Raw genomic sequence first — 20,411 nt, forward strand, 5'->3', positions numbered from 1 at the left:
TATGTCCATCATCCTTCATTTAGTTGCCCTTCATCTTCCATATCCCAAGGGTGTAGAGGTCATGCTCAAGACGAGCATGGTGATTTCACTGATGGTGATGGTGTGGATGTGTGTGTGTGCACTAGGCACACACACTGCATAGTGTACTCTTTGGTGATGTTGTGTGTGTCTTTAGTGTGATGGTGACCCCTCTTTATATAGGGGAGTAGGGGGGTGAAATTCTAGAATTTAGAAATGAAGAAATCATTATCTACATAGGCCATGTGACTGTGGGCCCCACTTGTCTGGCTGTGTGTATATGTGCTAGAATAGCAGTCTCATGAGAGAGAGACTAAGAGAGAGAGATGGGTTGATGAAAAAAAGTGAGAGGTGACATGGAGAATAAAGTAATGACAAGAGGGGAGAGAGGGGAGTGTGTTCAGAGGTGAATCTGTGTGCAGATGTGTGTGAACACAAGAAAAATCAGGTAACCATCGGGTGGGGATGGGTCTGTGGGCACCTTTTTCAGTGAAAATGAGTGTGTGTGTGTGTGTGGGGGAGGTTATTCAACTACAAGACAAGAAACATGGCACCCTTTAGAGAGAGGGGGGGGTATTTGGGTCATGGGATATGATAGGAGAGAGAAAGGGGAGGTGGGGTATACTATTTTGGAAGATAGCATAAGTTGCATGTGAGTTAGGGTGCATTATTGGTGAGTTATAATGCATTATTGGTGAGAGGTGGGGTAGCTTTAGGGGAGATAGAAAGGAGAAAGGACAAGGGGAAGAGAGAGGGGGTTGACCTTTTGAGTGGAGGAGAGGAAAAGGGACACAGGGCGGGGCAACAATGAAGAAAAAGGAGGCAAGGTGGGGATGGGCTGCCCCGCAGGCATGAGGTGGCCTATTTTACCTTTCTCATATATTTACATAATCATACTTTATTTTTTCTTACAATTTTTCAATGCCCTTTATCACTCCCTCCGTAAGAGGAGGTTTCCATGGGGTGGGGACGAGAGAAGAGGGGTATGGGAGCTTGACTTGTGAAAAGCCCCCATCAATCACAAGGGGCAGAGTTCCAAGTTAAGGGCTCTTTAATCCACGTCTGCTCGTTAAGCGGTGGATACCCACATTTGTTGGTTAAGCGGTGGGGACCCACGTCTGCTGGCTAAGCGGTCGGAATGTCCATGTCGTGCTTTCTATGTGGTGGACATACCTAGTTGTATGGGCAGCTAGGCGACAACGGGAGGAGTAAAATCTCCGTGGAGGGGGAATGTTGTACCTCCATAACATTGAAATTTTAATGAGTAAGTTTGAGTAGAAGTTTTACTAGAACTCTGTCTTGGTGCCGCTTTGCAGTACTGATTGAAGGGCTGTCTTAACGAACATTGTGATTCGGAATCTAATCAAGGAATGTTTACGTTGAACAATCATTGTGGTAGTAATTAGGACACATAAGGAAGTGTGAGTGTGGGGGTGGAAAGTGGGGGCTTGCTCAGGTTGCCAATGCCTATGAGAAGGGTGGTCCCGATTGGTCGGGAACTCTCCGTTCCCATAGTGTTATAAATCGACACTAGTATTACTCATTGGCCCTAGAGCGGCCCTAGAGCGGCAAAGTCTCGAGTGTACGTGCCTCTGAAACATGGGGAAAAAGGCACTCGGGACTTCTCTCCTCTTGGAAGGTGGGACTTAGGATCCCTAGATAAGATAATCACGCTTCCCCTGCGGGGTGGAACTAGATCTCGATGCTAGTAGGCTCGAACTCGACTCACTTTGTGATGAGAGATCGTCCGCTAGATGAACCATAAACCACTTTGTTTGCTTCCGCTGTAGATCTAGTGGCCACCAGGTTTAGCATCAGATCCACGGTGTTTGAGACGACGGGGTGGGGACCTCACAAAAGAAAAATCAAATGGATCTTTTGACAAGTTTAAGGCACGTCTAGCTGCAAAAGGTTACTCCCAAGTAGTTGGTGTTGATTATCAAGAGACCTTTTCACTAGGTTTTTGCATTACAAGTGTTGGAGTTTTATTGGCATTTGCTATTCAATTTGATTTAGAAGCTCATCAAATGGATGTGAAAACTGCTTTTCTTAATGGTGACTTGGAAGAGGAAATTTATATGGAACAACCAGAAGGGTTTGTTATTCCTGGTAAAGAAGACCTTATTGCTCAACTCCATAAGGCACTATATGGTCTCAAACAATCTTTGCGAGCCTGATATACAAAATTTGATCTTTTTCTCACCTCTAAAGGATTCATCTCGTGCTCTTCAGACCCGAACTTATACATAAAATGCCAAGGTAGTAGCTTTGCGATTCTTGCTCTTTATCTGGATGATACCATCCTTGTTTCCAATGATTTGAGATTTCTTCAGCAAGTGAAAATTTTATTTTCTTCTACATTTGATATGGTGGATCTTGGAGAAATTCACTCGTGTATTGGCATTCACATCCAACGAAACCATACAAAAGGTATTTTATTCCTTCTACTGTCAAAGTTTATTGCAGATACTATTCAAAAATTTGGTATGGAATCCGCACATTCGGCCAACACACCTTGTCTTGTGAGCTCTACGAAGAACACTTCTGGATGGTCAACTTGTCACAAATCAACCTTATGCTAACTTGATTGGATATCTTCAGTTTGTTGGCATGAATAATGGTCATGATATTATGTTTGTTGCTAATTATCTTGGACAACATCTTGCATGTCCTTCTCTTAAGAATCGGTCTATAGCAAAGCGTGTATTGAAATGCTTGAAAGGCACTACAGATTTTGGTTTGGTCTATCGTCGACAACTCACATCGTATTCCATGAAATCTCCTTCTCTTTTGGGTTACACAGATGCAGAATGGGCAATCTCACATTTATCTATGCGATCTACTAGTGGAAATTGCTTCTTTATAAACGATTATCTTGTTTCTCGGACCAGCAAGAAAAAACGTTGTGTTGTAGTTTCTACGACTGAGTCAGAATATGTCGCGGCATTACTTGCAGCTCGTGTGCTGATCTGGATTTGACAAACGCTGGTTGATATTGGTCACTCTTCTCTTTCTAGCACACCCTTGTAGTGTGACAACCAAAGTGCTACTAGTCTTGCAAAATGTTAGGAAATAAGACGTAGCTAAATAGATTTTTGAGTAGATTACTTAATGGAGAGAGATAGGTTTCACACACAAGAGATTATATAGTAGAGAGAGAGAGTACACACGATGTACGCGGTTCACCCAATGTGGGCTACGTCCACGAGAAAGCAGCCACTCAATGGCTTTAGCACTTCAAAAGAAGAAGTAGTTTACAAAGGGATTAAACTCTTAGTAGAGCTCCCGCCTTGCTTCACTCTCACCACCTCACACTCACCTTGTTGCATCAACTTCACACTATATGAAATGTGTGCAGAAATGGCCTCCTTTTATAGGCCAAAAGGGTTGCCCTCTCTCATGAGAGGCAGCCATGTGTAGCCGCCCTTGTGCGAATAAGTCCAAATCAGACCCTCCAATCCGCCCATGTGTGGCCGCCCTTGAGAAGACAAGTCTGCTTTTGAATTCGGCCACCGACCATTAACTTCCGACCACCGGCCACCGGCCAACCGACCGGTTGTTTTCCGACCACTTTCCGGCCGTCGTCCGGCCATAATATTCTGGCGAGGGAAAAAAAAAGTCTCGGGGGCCTCCGCCCCCGAGGCCCCTAAGTTGTCCTTGATTCTTGTCTGTGAAAATTTTGGTTTCCGGTGAGTGATTTTCCTTCACGCACGATGGCTTCTCCTCATAATGGGGGCCTTACAAATGTGCGCTTTTACCACAAAAAATTACAAGGGTAAATCAGGCTCCATACTTAACACAAAAGACTACGTTCAACATAATAAGTCAAAGCACATTGCTGTCCATTATCATTATGTCAAGTATGAAGTACGCAAAGGAACCATTATGGTTAAACACTACCCAAGTAACCAGATAATTGCAGACATTCTTACCAAAGGCCTCAATGAGTCACGTTTCATCCTCTTGCGCTTGGAGCTTGGAGCAGCTTTGGCCTCACTCTTTCTAGATTAGCTTCTCTGCTATTGTGATAGCTTTGTACATATGACATTGTAATCCTGTAGGTACCATGCACTATGTACACTCCACATTTGCACATTGTGATCTCTGAGTCACTTGTATATTTGTACATAGATACAAAATTCACTTTCACATCATCATCATTGGTTCATATTTTGACATTGTATAGGGGCTTGGGTTGTTTCCTTGAACTCCACAAGGGTTTTTTTATCCAAAGTTAGAGACCTTTGTTTGAGTGGGGGTTTTGAAGCTATATATAGCTCACTCTACTCAACTTGGTGTCACCTATATATTTGTATCTTGTCCTCACTATGAATCAGTCTTTGGGAGCGTACATGGTGTGTCTCTTGTCTTGTCTTGTCTCTCTCTCTCTCTCTCTCTCTCTTTCTCTCTACATCTCAATAGGACAGCCTTGTGATGGCTGTAAGTGATTCTATTTTTGGCACAGAGTACTCTTAAGTTTGATGATGTTGTGGGTGTTCTCCTAAGAGAGGAAATACGAAGGAGAAGCAGAGAAGAATCATCAAGTGCTGCACTGTAAGTGGAAACAAGAGGAAGGCCTAAGGAGAGGTTCAAAAACCAAAAGGGTCGTGATTGCTCAAGACGGAACAAGTCACACACAAAGTCAGCTCTTGAATGTTGTAACTACAGCAAGAAGAGCCATGCCAAGAAGGATTGCTGGTCCAAGAAGAAGAAGGAGACTAAGTCTCAAGATAACAAGCCAACATCGGAGGCCAATGTGGCAGGTAAAGTAGAGCAAGATGCTCTAATTCTTTCATTAGACAATGTGACATTTGTGGATAGTAGATTTTGGGGCTTCATTCCATGCAACACCACACAAGCAAAATTTCCAAGATTACACCATAGGTAATTTTGGATATGTATACTTGGGAGATGATGAAGCTTGTGAAATTGTCGACAAAGGTACAGTTTGTGTCAAAACTACTAACGGAAATGAATGGAAGATCTCAAAGGGATCTTTGGTGGTTGCCAAGGGAGAAAAAATTGGTACACTTTACTTGTGTACTGTTAGCACGCAAACTTCAGCTTGTGCAACAAAGATAGAAGTCAATAGTGCGGTGTGGCAGTACTGGCTTGGGCATATGAGTGCCAAAGGAATGCAAATCCTTCAAACAAAGAAGCTTCTACCAGGTTTGAAAGAAGTGGACTTAGAGTTCTGAAGATTGTGTTTATGGTAAACAAAAGAACATTGCAGCGGTAGGTTCATTTTTGACATTTGGGGTCCTGCAAGTACACCATCACTTGGTGGCTCATTGTACTATGCAACATTCATAGAGGACGCGACTAGGAAAACATGGGTTTATGTAATGAAGAATACATCCAATGTGTTTTCCATATTTCAAAGGTGGAAAGCCTTTGTGTAGAATGAAACATGTACTAAGGTTAAATGCATCAGATCCACCAACGGAGGCAAAAATTACAGCCAAGATTTTGAAGGCTTTTGTGCTAGCAATGGCATTCAGAGGCAAAGAACAACCCCATGGACACCTCAACAAAATGAAATTTCCAAAAGGATGAATAGAACCATCATGGAGCAAGCATGAAGCATACGGCTACATGTAGGCCTACCACTTGAGCTTTGGGCAAAAGCTGTAAGTACGTCTGTGTACTTAACCAACCGGTCACCCTCAACGGCATTGGATGGGGGAGTTCTAGAAGAGGCATGGGCAAGAAAACCGATGAATTATGCATTTCTCAAAGTTTCTGGGTGTGAGGCTTTCATGCACATAGATAGAAGCCTAAGATCAAAGCTAGATGCAAAGTCCAAAAAGTGTTTCTTCATTGGCTATGGAGAAGGTGACTTTGGGTATCGCCTATGGAATCATGAAGATGGTAAAATTTTAAGGTGTAGGGATGTAATTTTTACCGAACAAAATATGTATAAAGATTACTTGGAAAGAAACAAACAAAAGAAACAGGTGACGAATACATGGAGCTTGAGGACGATGACAACTCAAGGACTGCAAACGGTGACAATGTGAAACAACGTCAACAAAATGGGGAGCTTCAACCTATTCCCCAAAGATCTAGAAGAGCAAGTAGACCTCCAGAAAGGTTTGTTCCTTTCTTCAACCATCTCTTGATCTCATATTTTGGAGAGCCGAAATCATATTAAGAAACTATGCAGCACGAATCGAAAGAAGAATGGACGAAGAGCATGCAAGTGGAGATGGACTCACTATATTGCAACCAAACATGGGAGTTGGTTGAGTTGCCTAAAGGTAAGCGGGCACTTCAAAACAAATGGGTGTACAAGATGAAGGAAGAAGAAGGTGGGGAGAAAAGGTACAAGTCTAGGCTTGTGGTAAAAGGGTTTTCACTACAAGAGGTACTTAATATTAGCGACGCTCGTAGTGTGACGCTCAAATGTGAAAACCCACGGCATCGCTAAGTTATTACTAACTTAGCGGCACTCATAGCAACTCCGACAGGGGTAAAAAAATAGCCGAGAGAGTCCGAAAACTCAGATCTTAGATCTGAGTTTTCGACGCGCGCTCAAACAAGCAAAGGTAACCCGCGCTCTCCCTCTCTCTCTCTCTCTCTTTCTTCTCCACACACACACACACGAGGATAGGAAGGAGAGCCAGATATGCTCCTTCCCTCTCCTCACTCTCCTGTTCCCTTCCCCTCTTTCTCTCTCTCTCTCTCTCTCTCTCTCTCTCTCTTTGAGATGTCGAGCTCTACATCTTGAGCTGGCATCCACTATGGCTCTTGGCCACTTACGGCATTTACTCATTGGCGCCTTATGTGACCGACACGGAGGATCTCTGCCAGTGATTCTACAGCTAGACTACACTTATAGTGCCAGCCTAGTACACTTCTAGCGAGTTCACACTTAGTGATCGCATGTACATATGTGCTACTTTTCAGTTTGAGCACTTAGTCATTTTGTACACTCTTTTCTGTACAAAGAAGAAGAAGCTTTCCATCTCTGTGTGGTGTGTGCTTGTCTTGTGTAGCTCTCTTGCATCCTCTTTCTTTAAATGGTATCAGAGCTTGGTGCAGGCAAGAGAGGCTAAGAGAGCAAGAGCTCACAATCCCTTCATTACAGGTACCACAATAGAAGGTTCAACAGATTTGCAGGTTTTTGCAGATTGCAACTATTTTGTCTTAGTGCTTCAAGATGTCTGACGGTTTCAGTCAGATTGTTACTGAGAAGCTTGAGAAAAATAACTACCCTGCATGGAAGTTCAGAATAACAAATTTCATAAAAGGAAAAGGTTATTGGGACTATGTAGAAGGAGACAATGAAAAGGAACCAGAGATTCCTGAGGCAAATGTTACAGCAAAACAAAGGAAAGCTTTGAGGGACTGGCAACAAGGCCAAAGCAAAGTGATGTATTGGCTTTCTATGAGCATCACAGATGGCATGATGGGCTATCTATAGGATGCTGAAACCCCCACCATTGCATGGAAAAACTTAGGCTGAGTGTTCGAGGTGAGCACCAAGGCCAGGAAGCTTCAACTAAAGTCGGAGCTAAATCAGGTTAAGAGGAACAACCTCTCCATCAATGCTTATGCTTTGAAGATCAAGAGTATCATGGAGGCTCTTCGATCTATTAAAGTCTCAGTGGTAGTCTTTGATGAGATGAGCAGCTGGTACAGTAATGCACATGGCACTATTGGGGCTGATGTAAAAGATGATGTGGTTGTACAAAATGTGAGGCCACAGTCACAGGTTTTGAGTGGACCACAAGAGTCATCTTCTCGTGGCTCTGTTGAGAATCCATGGAATGGTAGACTACGTACGCAAGTTACTCCACCAACAGGTACAGGGAATGTATCACGAAAAGGAAAGGAAAAGGTTGATGAACCTCCCTTTATGGCTGATGCATCATCAGGTTTTTCACATATAGACATGGATTCAGATGGTTCTGAACAAAGTCTTGATGAGGAATTTGGAATTCCAGCTGTCAGGACACCTGGTGTAAGGAAAGTACAAGAAGATGCTAGAGGGCAAAGGAGTGACCCACGACCGTGTAGATCTAACAGAGTCAGAAATCCAGTTCAAAAATTGACTTATGATGGGTATCTAGCGCATCACCAAGCCTACATGGCTAAGGTGATACAGGATGTGGAGCCCACATGTTTTGAGGATGCAGTTGGAAATGTGCATAGGGATGATGCAATGAATGAAGAGATGGCTGCATTGGAAGCAAACGACACATGGGAGTTGGTGCCATTGCCAAGTGGCAAGAAAGCTATTGGCTATAAATGGGTGTATAAAACTAAGCATAAGGATGATGGTAACATTGAGCGTCATAAGGCAAGGCTGGTCGCAAAGGGTTATGCACAGACGTATGGCATAGACTATGAGGAGATCTTTGCTCCAGTGGCAAAGATGACGACTGTGAGAGTTGTCATAGCAGTGGCTGCATCTAGAGGATGGATTATGCATCAAATGGATGTAAAGAATGCCTTCTTGAATGGTGAGTTGCAAGAGGAAGTGTATATGGATCAGCCACCTGGTTATGTCGATCCAGGTTACCCACATTATGTATGCAGACTTCTCAAAGCTTTGTATGGTTTGAAGTAGGGCTCTAGAGCATGGTATGACAGGATTGCCAAGTATCTTGTCAGTATTGGGTTTAGGAGAGCTCATGCTAATCATTCACTCTATGTACGTGAGAGTGATGTGGGGATTGTGGTCATTAACATATATGTAGATGACCTTATTATTGTGCGTGACAATGCTATGGAGATTGACCATGTGAAGGGTCTTCTTAAACAGGAGTTTGAAATGAAAGATTTGGACGAGTTGCGCTACTTTCTTGGCATTGAGGTGATCAGGACTCCAGAGGGTGTATGACTGTCACAGAGACAATATGCTTTGGACATGTTGTCAAAGTATGGTATGGATGATTGTAAGCCAATTTCTATTCCCTTGGATGTGAATGCAAAGCTGAGTGCAGAGAAGGGTGACGTTGTTGAGGATGTCAAGGTGTATAGGAAGCTTGTGGGTAGTCTAATCTACTTGACTATCACGAGGCCAGACATGAGCTACATAGTAGGCTTGGAGAGTGAGTTCATGCAGCTTCCGAGGAAGCCACATTTGGATGGAGTATGACGCACACTTCGGTATGTGCAAGGGACTCTTGACTACGCATTGTTCTATGCAGCAGATGTGCCATTAGCATTGTATGGGTATACAGATGCAGATTGGGCAGGTAGCATTGTTGATAGGAGATCTACTAGTGGCTTCATGTTCTCTTTTGGGAGTGTTGCTGTTACTTGGAGCAACAAAAAGCAGCCTACGGTTGCTTTATCAAGCACAGAGGCCGAGTACAGAGGTGCAGCAATTGCAGCGTGCGAGGTAGCTTGGCTACGCACAATTCTTGAGGACTTGGGAGTGCAGGTGGACCATCAAATTTTCATCCATTGTGACAACCTCAGCATCATGCAATTGGCTAGGAACCCAGTGTTCCATGCCAGGACCAAGCACATAGAGGTCCATTACCACTACATTCGAGAGCGAGTGTTGGCGGGTGACATCGACTTGGTCTACGTTAGCACAGAGGAGCAGATAGAGGATATCTTTACCAAGGCCCTCAGAGCTGAGAATCTTCGATGTTTCCGGACTATGCTTGGACTCTGCGCCGACATGCAGAGCTCGAGGGGGAGTGTTGAGATGTCGAGCTCTACATATTGAGCTGGCATCAACTACGGGTCTTGGCCGCTTACGGCATTTACTCACTGGCGCATTAGGTGACCGACACGGAGGATCTCTGCCAGTGAGTCTACAGCTGGACTACACTTATAGTGCCAGCCTAGTATGCTTCTAGCGAGTTCACACTTAGTGACCGCATGTACATATGTGCTACTTTTCAGTTTGAGCACTTAGTCATTTTGTACTCTCTTTTCTGTACGAAGAAGAAGAAGCTTTCCATCTCTGTGTGGTGTGTGCTTGTCTTGTGTAGCTCTCTTGCATCCTCTTTCTTTACATCTCTCTCTCTCTCTCTCTCTCTCTCTCTCTCTCTCTCACACACACACACACACACACACATTGTGTTTTAGAGAGAGAGAGAGAGAGAGAGAGAGAGAGAGCACATGAATAAATAAAAAACACACACACACATGCATAAACAAAGAATGCATACACACACATTGAGAGAGGAAAAGAGAGAGAGAGAGAGAGAGAGAGAGAGAGAGAGAGAGAGAGAGAGAGAGAGAAGAAGAAGAAGAAGAGAGTCTTAACACCGTAGGAAACTATCCCAAGAGACCTTAAAGATCTAGTTGACGAGGAGTTGAACTCAAGACCTGTTATTCAAGAGGGAAATGGCATAACCAATTTATCACACTTGGGTGATAAAAAGGTTATACCATTCTCCTCCTTTTATTGGCGTGCACACACACCCCCACACACACACCCGAGAAGAAGAGAACTTAATTTAACGTCATTAGGAAACTAATTCAAGAGACCTTAAAGATCTAGCCGATGAGGAGTTGAACTCAAGACCTATTATTCAAGAGGGAAATGGCATAACCAATCTACCACACTTGGGTGATAGAAAGGTTATACCATTTTCCTCTTTTTATTGGCACACACACACACATGAGAAGAAGAGAGTTTTAACGTCGTAGGAAACTATCCCAAGAGACGTTAAAGATTAGGTTAGATTAGATTTAGGTTCATTTAAGTTAGATTAGATTAGCTTTAGGTATATTTTTAGCTAGATTTACGTTATATTAGATTTAGGTTTATTTACATTCGATTTAGATTTACGCTATATTAGATTAGATTTAGGTTTATTTTGAGTTTAAGATTAAATTAGATCTAGATTTATGTTCGATGGACTAGCTTTTTTTAGATTTAGGTTAGATTTTAGTGCATGTCAATGAAGATACGCTGATGATGGTAAGCATTGTATGAAAAACACTTGCTCATATGAAAAACACTCAAAAAGACTCTGTTTTCCTACATGAGAAAATTTCCTGCGCTCACAGCCTCGATAGTCCAAGCAATTCCACCTGCATGTTTGACTGCTACTACCATACAATAAGCCGTCATGATCAGTCAATGGAAGATCAAATTGAGCCTACACAGAAATTAGTGATGCAAGATGACAATTCCAAGGGTCCATTAGGAGATTTCGGAGGTCTTTCGGAGGGCCTTTTGGAAGAGAGAGGAAAATAAGCTCCTCCAATGAGAGAAGAGCCTACGTTACGTAGAAAAATAGATTGATATTAACAAAAATATAAAAGGTGTCCCTCTCCTCATTTAACAATCTAGTGGTCCTTGAAGAAGATCACTCTCTTTCATTTAATGCGAGCACTATTTTCAGAAGATAGATGCGGTGCATTTGATACGGATTACGTCATCACTAGAACTCAAAAAGTCACAAAACTATCAAGTGGTGGAAGATTTTGAAACTTTTGATACTGTCAATGCGTCCGGAACGCCCAAATATCCTAGAAATGAATGTCCGATTGCCTCGCTCCGACATCCAAAGAGGCAAAAAATGTCAAAAACCCCTAAAAAAACATTTTACTAACGGCGCGCGAGGGGGCATTCCAAAATTTTGAATGCCTCCTCGCGCGTCGTTAGTAAAAAACCCATTTTTTCCTCTTTTTAGGGAGCTTTTTGTACTAACGGGGCGCAGGGGGGCATTCTAGAATTTTAGAATGCCTCCTCGCGCGCCTTAAGTAAAAAGCCCATTTTTTGGGGTTTTTTGTCATTTTTTGCCTCTCCGGATGTCGGAATGAGACAAGTAGACATTCGTTTATAGGGTATTTTGGCGTTTCGAATGCATTGGTGGTGTCAAAAGCCTCAAAATCTATCACTATTTGACAGTTTGTGACTTTTTAACTTTCAGTGATGATGTAAGCTGCATTGAATGCGCCGCACCTGCCTCTTGAAACAGACACTCGCATTACATAAAAACGTGACCGTTTTCAAGGACGATTGGGAATATAAATCTACTTTTTAGACTGTCTGGTTGTCCTTTTGGACGTACTCACAAGGTGCAAGTGCATTTTAAAAAAAGTTTTTAGAGAGAGAAATACAATTTCTTACAAGGCCCTCCAAATGACCTGTGAAATTTTCTAATGTCAAACACACACACACACACACACACAGACACCACAACCCATCAAATCTAGAGTAAGAATTAAGTGCTTTGACCAGGCATCAGCTACATTGCAAGAATGACGTACTTGCATCCTATAGACAAAGATCTACTGTGAAAAGATGTTAAGATACTGTGAAATGCTACAGCTAGAGAAGAGACAAAGGGGTTTTGTACACTACATGCAATATCATGTAGACGTGGAGGTGTAGATTTCTTGTACCCACAAATATAGGCATTGACCAATAAAGACGAGATTATAACCTGGTGGTTCTGATCTCCGTGCACCTCTAGACCGAGGTGTGCGGGGATTGGACATGACTAGAGAATGTGAGGTAGCTTACAGTGTGAACAAAGAGAGAGAGAGAGAGAGAGAGAGAGAGAGAGATAAAAGACCAAGAATGCCAATAGAAGATTAAATTTGTTGTCCAGGTTATAAGGTTTTTACCCTCATTATGAGTAGTGACGAGGATGTGGGGCCGTCCAACCGAAACACCTATCTCTCAATGAGGATCTTATGTCCTTGTAATCAATGCAAGCATGATGCAGACAAGACGCGTTTCTTTGCAGCACGTTCGTAAATTTGGCGAGTTTGATCCATCTATCACAGATTCAGTTGTTGCTAATTAGAACTCGTCGGACTCTGACGCTGGCCAACAGGCAGCCATCTTGCAACCCAATAGACGTATTCGCAGGCACTTTGGTCAGGCAGCATATATGAGGCTACAAGATGTAGCCTCTGACAGCTCAGGGGATGATTATGTAGACCCCATTTCCAACGAGGCAATCTTTGAGTAGGAGATCGATGAAATGATCGAGACAATCATGGATTCAGAAAGGCTTATCTATGATGATATGAAAAGTGAAGCCGATACGCCATTGTATAATGGAGCACGTGTGTCTAGATTGAAGGCGCTCCTGGTTCTTCTCAACATGCAAGCAAAGTTTGGATGGAGTGACACTAGCATCACATCGCTTTTCAGGTGATCTATTACAATTAGTTTACTTTAATAAAAAACTCTAGATGTATAATGATCTGATAGATGTTTACACAATTGTACCTTAATTTTTTCGTTGTGTGGATTGCTCAAAGAGCACATACTGCTAGCTGATAATGTGATGCCAGATTCTCGAGAGGAAGCATGAAAGATTTTGCGAAACTTGGGGATGGATTACAATTGACTCCATTCTTTTCAGAGGGGAATACATAGACATGGAGAAGTGTCTGAAATGTGATTCCAAGAGATATCGAGTAGATCTCCATGAAACAAAAATTCCGCAAAAGGTTTTGCGACATTTTCCTCTGCTTCCTCGCATCAAGCATTTCTTCGAATGTAAGTCCATGGCCGCCCTAGCATGATGGCATGAGGAGAATAAATCATGGTGTGCTATGGATTCTTGCAGATTGCGCAGCCTGGAAACATATGGATAAATCATCGTCGGATTCTGTCAGGGAAGATCAAAATTTGCACTTAGGCCTGGCTATGAATGGCGTAAATCCATTTGGTCAAAGATCAACATCTTACAGTGTATGGCCCATTTTCATCGTCAACTACAACATTCCCCCGTGGTTGACTACGAAGAAGGGCCACCTATGACTAAGCTTGATTGTGTCGGAGTGATATAAAGTGAATAATATGGATGTGTATCTTTGTCCACTATTGGAAGAGCTACAACAAATGTGGATTGGCATAGAAGTGGTGGATATGAGCCGACACAGAGGTCGATGGAATGCTTTAATCAGAGGCATTCTAATGTGGACCATGCATGAATATCCCGGACTAATAGAATGCTCAGGTGATTTACACTCCTCACTCAAACACTATAAATCTTGGTTTTTCTCAAGATTAGCTATTATCATGTGTATACATGCAGGGCTTCAAACAAGGGGATACAGAGCATGTGTCACATGTGGACCTAGACTAAATGCACGTAGGGCCCCCTCATTGAAGAAGCAAACCACACATATTCAAGAATGTGGGTAATCTACTATGGGACCATCTGACCGGCAAGAAAGATACTTTGGGAGCCAGGGTTGACCTTAGAACTGTGGATCGTATGGAAAAATATTGGCTGCAGACAGTGTCTGATGGATCGATAAAACTCCCTAAAGAACCATGGGTTTTCATAGGAGCCCAAGAACGCAAATTAAAAGAGACCATTCAATCTTTGCGGACCCCCACTGGCGTAATGCCCTCACTCCAAACATGTTTTACTAAAGAAGGAAAGCTTACCGGTTTGAAGTCACACGACTGGCATAAAATGTGTCAGGTATGTTCACAGTGGAATATATCATAGTGGGAATTGTGTAAGAAATTTTTTTGTGGACTTTAATATCATTGTTTCACATGTTTTGCAGTTTATTTTATCGGTGGCCATTGAGAGATGTTTGTCTCTTGACGTTTGTAACACAATCTACAAACTTGAGAAGTTGGTGCAATGGATCTCACAAAAGGAGATCAACGTAGACTCCATACCATTTGCCAAACTAAACGCTGTTGGAGGTTGTATGCATGTTTGAGAAACATTTTCCTACTACCATGCTAACCATTTAGGTGCATCTTCTTGTTCACATAGTTGATGAGGTGGAAATAGCTGGCACAGTATATTCCGAGATGGATGTTCTTTTTGGAACATTTCATGGAAACAATCAAGGGATATGTGCATCAGAAGGCACGTCTGGAGGGTAGCATGGTAGAAGGTTGGGCTGGTATCAGAGTCCCTAGTGTACATTGGAGAGTGGCTAGACAGTTTTGATAAATCTCGGGACACTCTATGGAGAACCATAGATGATGAGCGCATATCTGGGATTGTCATGTGCAATCTCGGTGTTGAGAAGAAGATGACGGAAGATCTAGAGGCTAAAATCAACCGATTTTGCATGCTTTACAATCCAGTGATGCAAAAATGGATTTCACAATATGAGGATGCAAAGCAAGAGCGACAAACATCATTCGCTTCCACTCGAGGTACGTATGCTTTAGGTATGTTCTCACAAGTAGGGACGACGAGCATTGCGCTCCGAGTGGGATGGAGACTGAAGCTGCAATCGCAAAGGGAGTGATCTGTCTTTGCTCATAGATGCAGCTCGTCCCACCGCTAGGTCAAATTGATCGGGTGAAAGAGACGCTAAGAAGCCCTACTACTGCTTACTTAGCATCTCTTTCACCGGATCAACTAGATTTAGTGGTGAAAGAGACACTAAGAAGCACTATTTTTTCTTCTTAGCGTCTCTTTCACCTAATCAACTAGATTTAGTGGTGGGGCAAGCAACATCTATGAGCAGATACGGACTTCCTTCGCGATTGCAGCTTGAGTCTCCATCGCACCCCGGGTGCAATGCGTTTACAAATTCACAAAAATTCAACGAAAAATCTCTACAAAGGAATCCATCCCCCCCCCCCCCCCCCCCCCCCCCCCCCCCTCTCTCTATCTATCTATCTATCTACATGTCCATGTTTTCTACTCCATGCATTCAATATTAAGTTTAAATGTTTTAATGCAAGTATAGATGATGAGCAGTTTCTTTCTTCTTTGTCACCCGAGAAGAGACAGTGGTACGTGGAGCGTCATCGCTCTAGCACACCATTGTGTGTTCCTACTCCGGCTGCATCTCCCTCTATTTCGCAGCATTCAGCGCGCTCCGAAGCTTCGATGTCCACGCGACGATCTTCACACTCGTCTAGGCACCCGCGCTCTAGTGGTGGCGGTGGCGGTTGTTGTGGGGATGCCGCCGCCGATGCTTCGACACCATCTCCTGCTCGATGAGGCTCTTTACCCTCCCCTTCTTTGCCCGCCCCGACACCAGCCACAACATCGCCATCGACACCAGGTTTTGCATGGCTGACGGCCGTTCCTAGTGGCTACACACCACTATCTACTCCTCCAGGAGTCACTCCACTGGACACTCCTCGCTTCGGGGCCGGGACTCCAGTGGAGACACCTGATGTCCGTACCCCCCTCGACATGCTGTTAGAGACCCCTGCCGGGACACCCACGTTCACACGTCACCGGCGAGAGGGCTTGCCTTACTCCGTCCTCTTTAGTGGCGGCATCATCTTGGATGATGAAGGTAAGAAGGTGATTTAGCGCATGCGCGGTCTTTGCTCTCAGGTGTTTAGACACTACATACTAAACACGTGGAGTGAAGTACCAAGTGATTTAAAAGATAGATTCATAATCATTTTTCATGACGAGTTTCCAGTTCCAACACGGGATGAGCACTTCAATGAAGACATGATGAAGGTTTGAATGCGCGAATACTGCAAGAACAAGCGTTCCGAAGTGCAAAAAGAAATCAAACATAGGTGGAACAGACCAGATTGGCTGGCCAAAGAAGATTGGAAGAATGTGAAGAAAGCAGCGCGCAAGAATCTCGACAAGTGGAAGCAACAAAAGGAGGTAGCCAGAGCGCGAGTAGAGGTAGGGAGCTCGCACCACTTGGGGAGTGGTGGGTGGGCATCATTTGAGGCCGATTTTGTAAGTCTTTTTGCATTGCTCTTTATGTTTGACAGTTTAGGCTTTATGGGTTTTTAAATTCTAACATAATGGATTCTTTGTATGTTTTGATAGTGATCGATGACATGACGTGATCCCACACCGTACGAGCGCGAGTACGCAGACAGGAAGGACTTAAACTCTTTGATGGGTGGACACTCCGAGTTCTCGTGGCAGCAAGGTTAGTATTAGGGTTTACTCTTTTCTATTTGTTGTATTGTTTTATAAACGTCGCTATATGTTTATACTTACAGAAACCTGTCTTATTGTTTTTTTTGCAAAATCCGATAGATACGCCACTTGGACGCGATGAGACGTCTGATTAGATGACGTCAGTCTAGCCGTAGCTAGATAGCATTATTTTATTTTTGTCATAGCTTATGTATCATGAGACAACTTTTATACGTCTTTTTGAAAACCATGTATATTTTTTCAATAATGACAATGGTGTTGTAACTATTACATTTGCAAAGCTTAACAATCAAGTGATTTTGCCTATGATGTGTACAAATCTCATTGATTTACTTTCATCAGTTTACGCTTGTCAGTTTTGTATCTTTATTTTGCAAACAATATGTACTATGGATGTTGGAGTTAATGGTTATATTGTCTTGTGGGTGACTATTTTGGGTCTATATCTACCCTTGCACGTTTTTTCAAAGGTGAATCAATTAATGAAACATTCAATATGGTTGATGGGTGGCATGGCATTCAATGCCCTACCACCAAAATCTTTTCCACTTGGGCATCGCTATGACCATCGCTATATAAGGCTCTGCAGCGTCGCTATAAACGTCGCTATAGATGGCCTGTAGACATCGCTATAATTGTCGCTATATAGTGACGTTCCCATATTGACGCTGTTAGTGACGGTGTTAGCGACGGCGGAGGTTATAAAAACCCAATGTATTTCCGTCGCTCACAGCGTCACAAGAGCACACAACCTCTTGTAGTGTTTCTCAAAAGAAAGGTGTTGACCTCAATGGAATATTTTCTCCTATTGTAAAAATGAACTCAATTAGGCTTGTCTTAAGCGTTGTGGCTGCTCATGATCTAAATCTTGAGCAAATGGATGTAAATACGACATTCCCTCATGGTGACTTAGAGGAGGAAATTTACATGCTTCAACCAAAGAGGTATGAAGTAAAAGGTAAGGAGAAAATGGTTTGCAAATTAAATTAAATATTGTATGGTTAAAAGCAAGCATCAAGACAATGGTACTTGAAGTTCAATCAATGGAGGTTATATCATGGATTCAGAAGATTCAACTCAGATCATTGTGTCTACACGAAGAATTTGGGAGATGGGAGACCTAAAAGACCTAAAAGAGGAGCTATCTAAATCTTTTTCAATGAAAGATTTAGGTGCTGCAAAGAGGATACTTGGTATGAAAATATCAAGGGAAAGGACGAAGAAGACAATAAAGCTATCTCAAGAGGATTACATCAAGAAGGTACTAGAAAGGTTTGCAATGCAAAATGCAAAAATGGTTTCTACACCTTTGGATGGTCACTTTAAACTAACCAAGGATATGTGTCCAACGACACAAGAGAAGATATCTTATATGTCTAAAGTTCCATATGTTGCAGCGGTAGGTTCTCTTATGTATGCTATGGTTTGGACAAGGTCAGACATTGCATATGCAGTGGGAGTTGTAAGTAGGTTCATGGACAACCCAAGTAAAAGAGCACTGGAAAGCTTTGAAGTGGATACTTAGGTATCTAAAAGGGACAACAACAAATGATTTGTATTTTGGAGGAACTGATATTTTTCCAGAAGGGTATGCTAATGCAGATATGGCAGGTGACAAAGATACTCAAAGGAGAACTATTGGCTATGTCTTCGCGGTTGGAGGCACAACAGTAAGCTGGGCTTCAAAGCTGCAGAAAGTGGTTTCACTTTCTACGACGGAAGTAGAGTATGTAGAAATGACGGAGGCAAGTAAAGATATTATGTGGCTTCACAGATTCTTAGAAGAGCTTGGATTTAAACAAAACCATTGTGTCTTGTTTATCAATAGCCAAAGAGCTATCCATCTTGCGAAGAACTCAGTCTTTGATTCAAGGAAAAAGTACATTGAGGTGAGATATCACATCATACGTACTCTTTTGGAAGAGAGGCAACTAAAGCTAGGAAAGGTGCATACAATTGAAAATCCTGCAGACATGTTTACAAAGGTGGTCAACAAGGAGAAGTTGAGCTTTTGATCATCTTCAATCGGCATTCAAGGATAAGATTCCAGGATGGTAAGCAGTCACAGGTTTGGTTTGGAGATCAGTATCCAAGTGGGAGATTGTTAAGTATGGAGCCTGATTTACCCCTTGTAATTTTATATGTTAAAAAGGCAGAGCTGTAAGGACCCCATTATGAGGAGAAGCCATCGTGCATGAAGAAAAATTAACGTGCTTAAAAATAAAATCACTTGCCAGAAACCAAAATTTTTATGCCCAATCTCAAGCCTAAGCCCAGTCGTCCTTTTCAAGGAAATATTATGGCCGGACGGCGGTCGAAAAGTGGTCGGAAAACGACCGATAGGTTGGCCGATAGTCAACGGCCGGTGGCCGGTGGTCGGACCCAAATGGCCGATGGCTGAGACAAATTCAATGACCAGTGGACGAATTCAAAAGCGGACTTGTCTTCTCACGGGGAGGCCACACATGGGCGGATTGGAGGGTCCAATTTGGACTTATTCTACACAAGGGCGGCTACACATGGCTGCCTCTCATGAGAGAGGGTAGCTATTTTGGCCTATAAAAGGAGGCCATTTTTGCACACATTTCATAGTGTGAAGTTGATGCAACAAGGTGGGTGTGAGGTGGTGAGAGTGAGCAAGGTGGGAGCTCCAAAAGGGTATAATCCCTTTGTAACCTACTTCTTGTTTTGAAGTACTAAAGCCATTGAGTGTCTGCTTTCCCGTGGACGTACCACATTGGGTGAACCGCGTATATTGTGTGTACTCTCTCTCTCTACTCTATAACCTCTTGTGTGTGAAAATGATCTCTCTCCATTTAGTAATCTACTCAATTATGTACTAAGCTACGTCCTATTTCCTGAATGTTTTCAAAATAGAGTAAACCTAAATGAATCCAAGATAAGGCCAGATTCACCTTTGAAACAAAGTGCAAGGTATAGACCCAAAATAGTGACCCACAAGACAATATAACCATTAACTCCATCATGCACACTATTGTTTGTAAAATAAAGATACACACTGATAAAAGTAATTGGATGAAAGTGAATTGATGAAAGTAAAAATCAATGACAATTGTACACATCATATGCAAAATCACTTGATTGTTAAGCTTTGCAAATGTAATAGTTACAACACAATTGTCATTATGTGGAAAATACATTGTTTTTCAATAGTTACAAAAAGACGTACACACGTCATCTCATTATACATGCTATGAAAAAATAAAACTAATGCTATCTAGCTACGGCTAGACTGACATTGTCTAATCGGACGTCTCATCACATCCAACTGGCATATCTGTCGAATTCTGCAAAAAAACAATAAGACTTTCTGTAAGTATAAACATATAATTACAAAACAATCTATTTCTTAGCTTATCATGAAAATACAACAGATGTAAAAGAGTAAAGTGAAATACTAACCATGCCACCGTGAGAACTGAGAATGTTCATTAGGGAATTTAAGCCCTTTCTACCGCTGGACGGTTAAAAAAAAGGGCGTTCCCTATTTGCGTACTCATGCTTGTACGATGTGGGTCATGTCTTGTCATCGACCACTGTTCAAAACATACAAAGAATACATTATGTTATAGTTTAAAA

The sequence above is a fragment of the Adiantum capillus-veneris genome, chromosome 16 (genome assembly GCF_014529385.1).
Source record: "Adiantum capillus-veneris isolate H3 chromosome 16, ASM1452938v2, whole genome shotgun sequence".
Classification (NCBI taxonomy): Eukaryota; Viridiplantae; Streptophyta; class Polypodiopsida; order Polypodiales; family Pteridaceae; genus Adiantum; species Adiantum capillus-veneris.